The sequence below is a fragment of the Ornithodoros turicata genome, chromosome 7, assembly GCF_037126465.1.
Source record: "Ornithodoros turicata isolate Travis chromosome 7, ASM3712646v1, whole genome shotgun sequence".
NCBI classification, from domain to species: Eukaryota; Metazoa; Arthropoda; class Arachnida; order Ixodida; family Argasidae; genus Ornithodoros; species Ornithodoros turicata.
Window position 1 is genome coordinate 46692774 of NC_088207.1, and position 7991 is coordinate 46700764.

At 48.1% G+C, this 7991-nt stretch overlaps 1 long non-coding RNA gene across 1 annotated transcript; it reads right to left on the reverse strand.

The window, feature by feature from the left end:
* Window positions 1-2479: 2479 nt before the first annotated feature.
* Window positions 2480-6952, reverse strand: LOC135399960 (uncharacterized). Its single transcript, XR_010424467.1, has 3 exons — window positions 6889-6952; window positions 3140-3308; window positions 2480-3015 (listed from the first exon to the last, which is right to left on the reverse strand). It is a non-coding gene; the product is annotated as an uncharacterized LOC135399960 (long non-coding RNA).
* Window positions 6953-7991: the final 1039 nt, after the last annotated feature.

The following is a 7991-nucleotide window of genomic DNA, read 5'->3' on the forward strand; positions in this document are numbered from 1 at the left end:
CAGACAAGTAGGAGCGCCTATCCCCGTTGGAGAGGATAATGGGCAGGGCTCTGGAGATACGGTGGGCCGCAGCAGCCGCCAAATCTGCCTCTTCGTTGCCCTGAATGCCGGTGTGGCCGGGTACCCACTGTAGGGTCACCCGGTGTCCCTGTTCGCCGAGAACCCTGAGTGCCGTCAGGATACTAACAACCACCGGGGCCAACGAGCCGCGGATGCCCATGGTTCCTACACATTGCAGGGCTGATTTTGAGTCGGTGTATATCACCCAGGAACGGGGAGGGTACTTTGAGACAGACTTTAGTGATAACAAGATGGCATACAGCTCCGCAGAGGTCGACGAAGTGCGATGTGACAGGCGGAACCCACATGATTGTGACTCCTCCGGTATGACAAAGGCAGCGGAAGAGCCATCCGACGTAGACGAACCATCTGTGAACACAGCCGTGCGGCCTCTGTAGTTTGTATCCATCATTTCCAAAGTAGACTGCTTGAGAACCGAAACGGGGATCTGGCTCTTCGGCCCCAGGAGGCCAGGGATGTGTGTCGAGAGGGATGGGCTCGGCAGTGTCCATGGTGCCACTGAAGGGGCGGTCGGGGCAACAGTGAAGTCAGGGATGTTTCCAGATGTTGCTGTAACACATAGCGAGAGTTTACTGTTCTTCCGCCTACGTAGCTTTTGAACCAGAGGATGACGCCGGTGGTGAGCGAGCAACCGTAGGTAGTGTCGGATGGTTTCTCTTCGGCGGAGGACATCGATGGGTATTTCCCCGGCGTCGGCGATCACCATCCGTGTCTCAGCGCTGCGCGGGACACCAAGGCACGTCCGCAGGCTGCGTGCCAGTGTACACCGAAGCTTGTGCTCAGACGTGGCTGATATACCGTGCAATACGGGCAAGCTGTATAGCAGGGAGCCGCGAACCAGAGTTTTGTGGAGCACAAGAAGATCAATGCGACAATGTGTCAAAGAGGTCCGTCGAGACGAGAAATTGCACTTGCTCTGCTGTCTGAATATTCAGTGTTTTCCTCACACACCGTAAGGCAAATCTCGGCACAATTCTCTATAAAGTGGGCTCAAGATGCTCATTCCCCCGGAGCAACATTACGCCATATTGGCAGAAAGACTGCTCGGCAAAAGCAAGCCTCCAACCAACCAACTTGTCACCTCCAACAACGCATCCAACAAAATCCAACAAGTATAGGAAAAAGCAGCTCTTATAGAGCTCTATTTCAATCTGATTCTGCCAATGTTGTTGATGATGATGATAGCGAAGACAAATATGGAGATGGAGGCTTGACCTCCAGAGCGGTTATGGACGTAAATACACATGGCTAGTAAAAATGATAATTTCTCCTCTTTGACCTTAAGAAAATATATAAGTTGCCTTTCGCGGAGTGTATAAGTACAAAAAGACAAATAGTTGTAGTTCGCAGTTGCGGACAAGACTCCTTTTGGGACGCAGTTTACTTTATTTTTCTGCACAGTGAGAAATAGGCAATTCCGCACAGAGGTCGCTGCGCGTCCCCAAGCGCGGAAAGTATCTCTCTTCGAACTACGAAGTTCACCTACTCTCTCATTGTCGAAGTCGAGATGGCACATAAAGCTCGAAAAGACGAATTCGCATATGCATACGCTCCTTCGCATTGGATGTGCGCGTCTCATACGGCAGTCGCTTTAGCTTTTTGTAAAAAATGAAAAGTTCCTCCTTTTGTGCATTGAGCGGTCGAAGCGCAGTGGAAGGAATAAAGAAACGAAATGGAGAAGTCGTAATAAAAAGCATCTCCCACATTTCTGCAGGAAGTCGCGGATAGATATATCCTCTATGTGTATCTCTGGATAGCCGTACGCGTCTGCCTGTCTAAGACCATTCTTTTCTTGAAGGATTGCACGCAAGAAGCATCTCGAGAGACGGGAGCAAAACTGGCGCTATCCCTTCTTCTATCTCTTCCTATACTTCCCACACTCCTTTAGCTTTCCCTCCCTACCAGCAGGGATCGCATCAAAAGATACGAGACCAACGCCTCTCTCGCCATGTTATACTGCCGCTTACCCCTTAGCCGTGTGCTTCGTTCCCATTCGAAAATGGGAAATCCAAGAAAAGGAATAGCGTTTATTCCGATAGGTTAACTCGGAGTTTTCCATTTTCGATCTGAGATATCGGCCCGACTTCTTATTCTATTTCTCACCGGGGGTTGCAACCCGTTATGGGGCGCTTTTGTGCGAACCTATTTTCCTCCTCTTCTTTCACTGCGTTTTCGGGTGCTTAGAACAGTGATGCAGGGGTAAGAAAAGAAAGTTCTTAAGTAAAGTCAGTACACATACCCTTTCCCAACATATATATCTTCGGACTTCTCTTTGGAAAGGAGTCAACAACACCAAACAGAAAGCGTTGGGTGTCGCTACCAAACGTCGAGCCTTCTTCCTGATCTTTTTTTATTTCGTTATTATACGCATGCGCGTTTATATTTGCGTCGTGAATAACAAACGGCTATCCTTGCTTTCAGTAATTTTATGTTTCTTCTGCATTTGGGGAATGAGACCTCTTTTTCTGTCCCGTTTCTGGCGCAGAGTCCCGCTGGATTTCTTCGCAGCGGAGGTGGCTTTTGTGATGTGGCTCTGTTAGGCCTAATGGCTTTCCATTTTGACCTGCCAGGCCCCGTCGCCGCTCAAAGATCTCCACTCTATTTGCCTGTGCCGAAGAGCCCGGCGTCGCTCTGGGGGCGTGGAAGCAGGCCTCCTTGACGAGACTCTTCCCGGCAGTGCCCCGGGGTGACCTATGACAACTGAAGATCATCATCTTTCCATTGTGAATTTGCTTCCTTTCTTTCTCTCTCTCTTTTGTGTGTATGTGTGCTTGTCTTATTCGCTGTCTTGGTGTTCTTGTCGTGCCTCACAATTCTGACCTTCTACCTCTGAGCGGTCTAGCTTCAGCAAAGGGTCAAAGTCAAGTTCCAACCCAGCAAGTGTCTCTCTCGTGCAGATTGCAGATCACCATAGAGAACGTACCCTGCCAGGCTCTGCGAACATAAATTTATCATACAAATTTAACATAAATATAACATTTTCCATAAAGGAACGTTATGTCTATGAACATAACGTTCCTCTGTGGAAAATGTCATACACAGTAAAGAGATGCCGTACCTCTCCTACATGCTGGGCTTCCTGCGGGAATGAGTGAGAGTTTGCTGTGGAAGTTCGGGCAGAAGTTCGCGTCGTCAGGAATCGTTGTCTTGGAGCTATACGGGCGACCGTCCTGCATATCATTCTGCCATACGCGTTGGTGCAGCTATCCTTTTTCTCCGCTGCAAGCCTAGTCCGTACATATAGTCAGTACATTTTATACAGTAGCGTATAGCTAGAAAAATATTTCGGGAAGGGTTATACGGGAACTTTACATGAGTGAGAGGATTTACCTTCTTTTTCCCTCTCCCAAATGCACTGCTGAAGGTACGATTTCGGGGGGGGGAGGGGGGCTTGAACCCCGAAACCGCCCCCTCTGGCTCCAAAAAGGTGAGAGGTATCGTCGTATCCATAGTGGGGAGCCGACTTTGCTCGCACACCCTCGGTGCAGCTAGTTAGTCAATCAACGTGCCTTCGAAATAGCCTTCGAAATAGGCCTTAACCAATGTTCGGTGTCTGGATAACAAGCCGGCGTCCCACTATCTATTTTTATTATTTCTATAGCCTTATTTCAATTACAGATCTGACACTCTTGTTTTCCCTAATAAAGGAATTATGTGTCATTGTGTTAGGATCCAGCCACAAACCTAAGGCCTTTGCAAACTTTCACTGTTTTACACAGAGACCATTTTATCTTATCTCTCTCTCTCTCTACACATAGACCGACCACAAAAAAAAAAAACGCAATTGAAAATAAAAACGTTCTACATCTTTGGGCGTTGTGCCAAGCGCGATTAAATACGGCAGCTCTATAGGGCCATTGTTTGTTGGCGGTAAATATTTGGAATTTTGGATTTTAGTTGAAAGCCTTTTAATGCCCTCTTAATTTTTTTATTATTTTTTTTTTTTTTTTTTTTTTGTGGTGGTGGTAGTGATGAAACGGTTTGCCGTAGTCGGCCACGCTTTGTTTTTCTTACAATGTCCGTTAGATAATTTCAGCGTACGCGCAAACGCAGCCTGGCGGTCAGTGATGATACCACGTGTCAGGTCACGTGGCCTTATAAAGCCACGCCCTACATTTCTACACTGTGGTTAGCCCTATAAAGCCATCGCTCTAAAGCTTCCCGTGCAAGTACTGGCACATCCCCAGGACAACTGAACCTCACGTGAGAAAGGTCTTCAAGTCATTCACAACGAGACTTATTCGCATTCTTGTTTGTAAAATGATTTTGTGAAATTCAGCTATATACAATCATCACCATATTCAAAAGTTAGACATCAAAAAGGAGGAGGATCATAGGAGGATGGAAAGAAAGTCCGGCTCTATCGCCCCTGGGAATCACGGCCCTTGGGCGGCACATCTCGCAAGAGTCCCTGTGTATCGACAGCGTTGAGTGATTCATAGCCCCACGCTGTGGGCCGCCAGAGAAAATTCCCCAAGAGCCGGTCCTCCCCATAAATAACCATCTTTAGTTCCTGCATGGTGGCAGTCGCGTCCCTCCCTGTCGAAATCGGGACCGACTTTGTGTCCTCTTATAAGGACGTGATTGGCCAAATCGACATTGCGTCACGTACGCATGGGATTGGTCCCGCGCTAAGATCTGTGAAGAAGTCTGCTAAACTTCAACGAAGGCGTATCGGAAAGTAGTGGCAGTTATGATTAATTCCGAAGTTTCCTTTAAGTTTTAAAATCATTTTTCCGCTACATTAAGATATGTCCTGTGGCTCGAACGTTGTCGCCATCTTACGTTAGTAACAGTAACCAACACCGGTGTACCGAGAGAGGAACATATTTGCAGTCTCATCATTAAAGTCCCTAGATCACTCTGACACTTTACTCATCATGACCCTGGAGTCCGCCTTGCGGTCGGACGCAGCAATACCTGACTAAGAAGAGTGGAGAATACATTGCGACACTTACCCACGAGCGACATTCCCCAGAATATTCGAGCAGAAGATGCGAAAAACGTCATAGCTTTCTGCTGCCACGTAGTGCGAGTCTTGAAGGTAATGTCTTGTAATATGGTCCACTACACCAACCGTACGGAACAGGGCTGGCGAGAGAAATTACGGGCCCCAGGGATGGGTCATGCCCGGGCCCCTTCCTCACGTCTCGATAACACAGTTCAAGTATTTCTTCTTTATATGATTACGACACCTTGATTCTATGATGATGACACCCTGGGTCCCGCGGGCCCCTGAAGTGGCCCGGGCCCCGGGGCGCCATCCCCGGCTACTCCACCCTCTCGCCGGCTCTGGTGCGCAATGTACTGCGACGCAGCCACAAGATATTTCGTAGAAGACGACAGGAAAACACGCAGACAGTGTTGTCTGCTAAGTGGGCACAGCGCAACCGTGCGGATGCGAATGCTTTTTTTCTTCCAGTAGAATATTCCGTGGGAATGTCGCTCGTATCAACCCATGGTTAAGACGCATAATAGTCAACATAATCAGCAGATTCCGAATGCACGTGTTTGAATCGAACGACATCTTTTAGTGATCACTCTCACCCCAAACCTGCACTTTGGGTGTGCTCAAAACGCCCTGACTGTTCTTTTTTTCTTCTTTTCTTTTCTTTTTTTTTTTTTTTCTTGAGCAGTGGAACCTATGAGGGAGCTAGCTTCTTTGTATCTGTCTTCTTACCGTCATGAATATTACTCCAAGACGAAACGCTTTAGAAACATCGTAGATCCACAGCGTGTGTCCTTCTTGCCCTTCTTGCTGAACAGAAGGCAGAGCTGAACCGATCCACGCGGTTTGTCGGATCAATCATGTATTGTTCCGCATCTCCATATTTATCGCAAGTGTTTGAGAGAGACTGATCGACGTGTCACGGAGCGAACCATTTGGGAGTAAAGGACAAGCTGTGCATTAAGAGAATTGCAGTAAAACTAGAGAAGTCGTATAGCAGTCGTATATCTATACCACGTGCTTGTCGTTGGCTTTCCAGCAGCAGCGATTCAGTTGCATGCAAAGTACCCAAAGGAGATGACTCTGTTTACGATGATTGATCGCAGCATTTACTTATACGCATGCTTGTGCAGGCAGCGTAATGCAGGGACAGACCAGCTAGGCTTTTAGTTCCGCGGCTGATGAACTCTGATGGGCGTGACGAACGACCGTATATTGACATGCAGGTATATACCTGCGGTTTATTTTCTATAGACACTACTTTGCTTTTATTTAATGCTTTAGGTGTTGCGTTGCGTTTGACGGGGCTTGAGCGGTCAACAACCCTTCGGACTGATCAGAGTGGTTTGGATACATGTCTGAAGAGTGAAGGGTGGTGGTGGTGGTGGTGGTGATGATGGTGGTAGTGCTGAAAGAGCTCTCCGTCGTCGGCCTCACAGAGGTGGGCAACGTCACGACTGACGCTCTGAGGGGAATGTGCGTCCTGGGCGGACTTCTAAGGGAACTGTGCCGACATATGTCTGACAGCCCCCCGTCTGAGGAAAACCCAGGAAAAAACCCAGACAGCACAGCCGGCACCGGGATTCAAACCCGGGTGTCCTCCAGGCATACAGCGAAGCTACAACGTCAGCCAGCTATTGTTCGTCCGCAAATTATTAGACTAGATTCGCATATTTTAGATTGATCAAATTCGGGATGTTATTAGATATCATAAATTAGATTCGGGAAACGTTAGTCCCGACTCCCGATATACATGCTATTGATTTGCTTGCTTTTGAGCAAACTGCATATTAATATATAATACAATGATATATTTCCTTGAAATGGCCAGTATAATCAGAATGGTGCAGACTACGTACGTGGACCCAAGTAGGCACCATTCAGGAACACACATGATGATGATGATGGTGATGGTGATGGCAGGCGTTACTGAGAAGTTGCGAATAATTTTCAGCACTTCTATGTGGGCGCTTGTTTCCAGCGCGTGAGAGAGGGAGAGATGGTAGGGTGGAGAGAAGGAAAACGAAGCGCGTGATCATTATTCATTCCTCCAAATACGTACTACACGGGTAGTCTCTGTACTTGTTTATTTGCTCATCTGATGGCGGAAGCGGAAACCTGATGAAAAGCCTACGAACTGGGACCAATGCGTACTGTGCGGCCTTCCGCTAAAGATGCGTGGGGCAATTTGCGCTTAAGCTCTGTGGGAGATTATCGCGGGAAAGCCACGGTCCCGTTAATCCCTCTCCCGTGGGCTCCGCCTCAAATAGCATCGGCAGACCATCGCAGTTTAATGATAATTTCCGTACTCTGTCATGCTTTCTGCACGTTGCTGGTCTCGCAGTTTACCAGCGCAGCAGCGCCCTCGTTTCGAAAATAGTTATCGTTATCGAGTACAAGGCACAACCCTGGACATGTATTTTCCACCTTCGCCTTGTGCTATGTATAGCTTTCTGGGGCTACCCCTCGCGACAATCATGTACCGCAAAATCGGTGTTTTTCCAATCCAAACGGTGACATCCATGTCAGCCACTGAAAAGTGAGCGAATCTCTGTATTGTCGATGCGGCAGATGTACACATGCAGGCAGAGAGGACATAGCTTCCTCAGCAACCGTATAGTGCCAAAATCGTCTACGAGATCGCCGTAAATCTTGTCACGCGCGTGCTTCCTCTATGTCGCTTCTACTTCAGTACTTCCTCGTGTCCATCCGACTGCTCCGCGCACGCTAGACGTGAAGACAGCCGCTGCAAGCGAGGAAATTCGATGTAAGTATAGCCAAGGCACAAGCCAAGACGAGGGTGCCGTCACCGTGCTGATCTGTCACCATGTGAGATGGCCGGGCATCGAGCAAGGGGAACAACACGAGCACATTTTTTGTCGAAGCAAGATGACGCACTAACCACACATTGGACAATTGAGGCTGCCATGCAGCGCCACCATTACAAATTAGGTATTTGGAA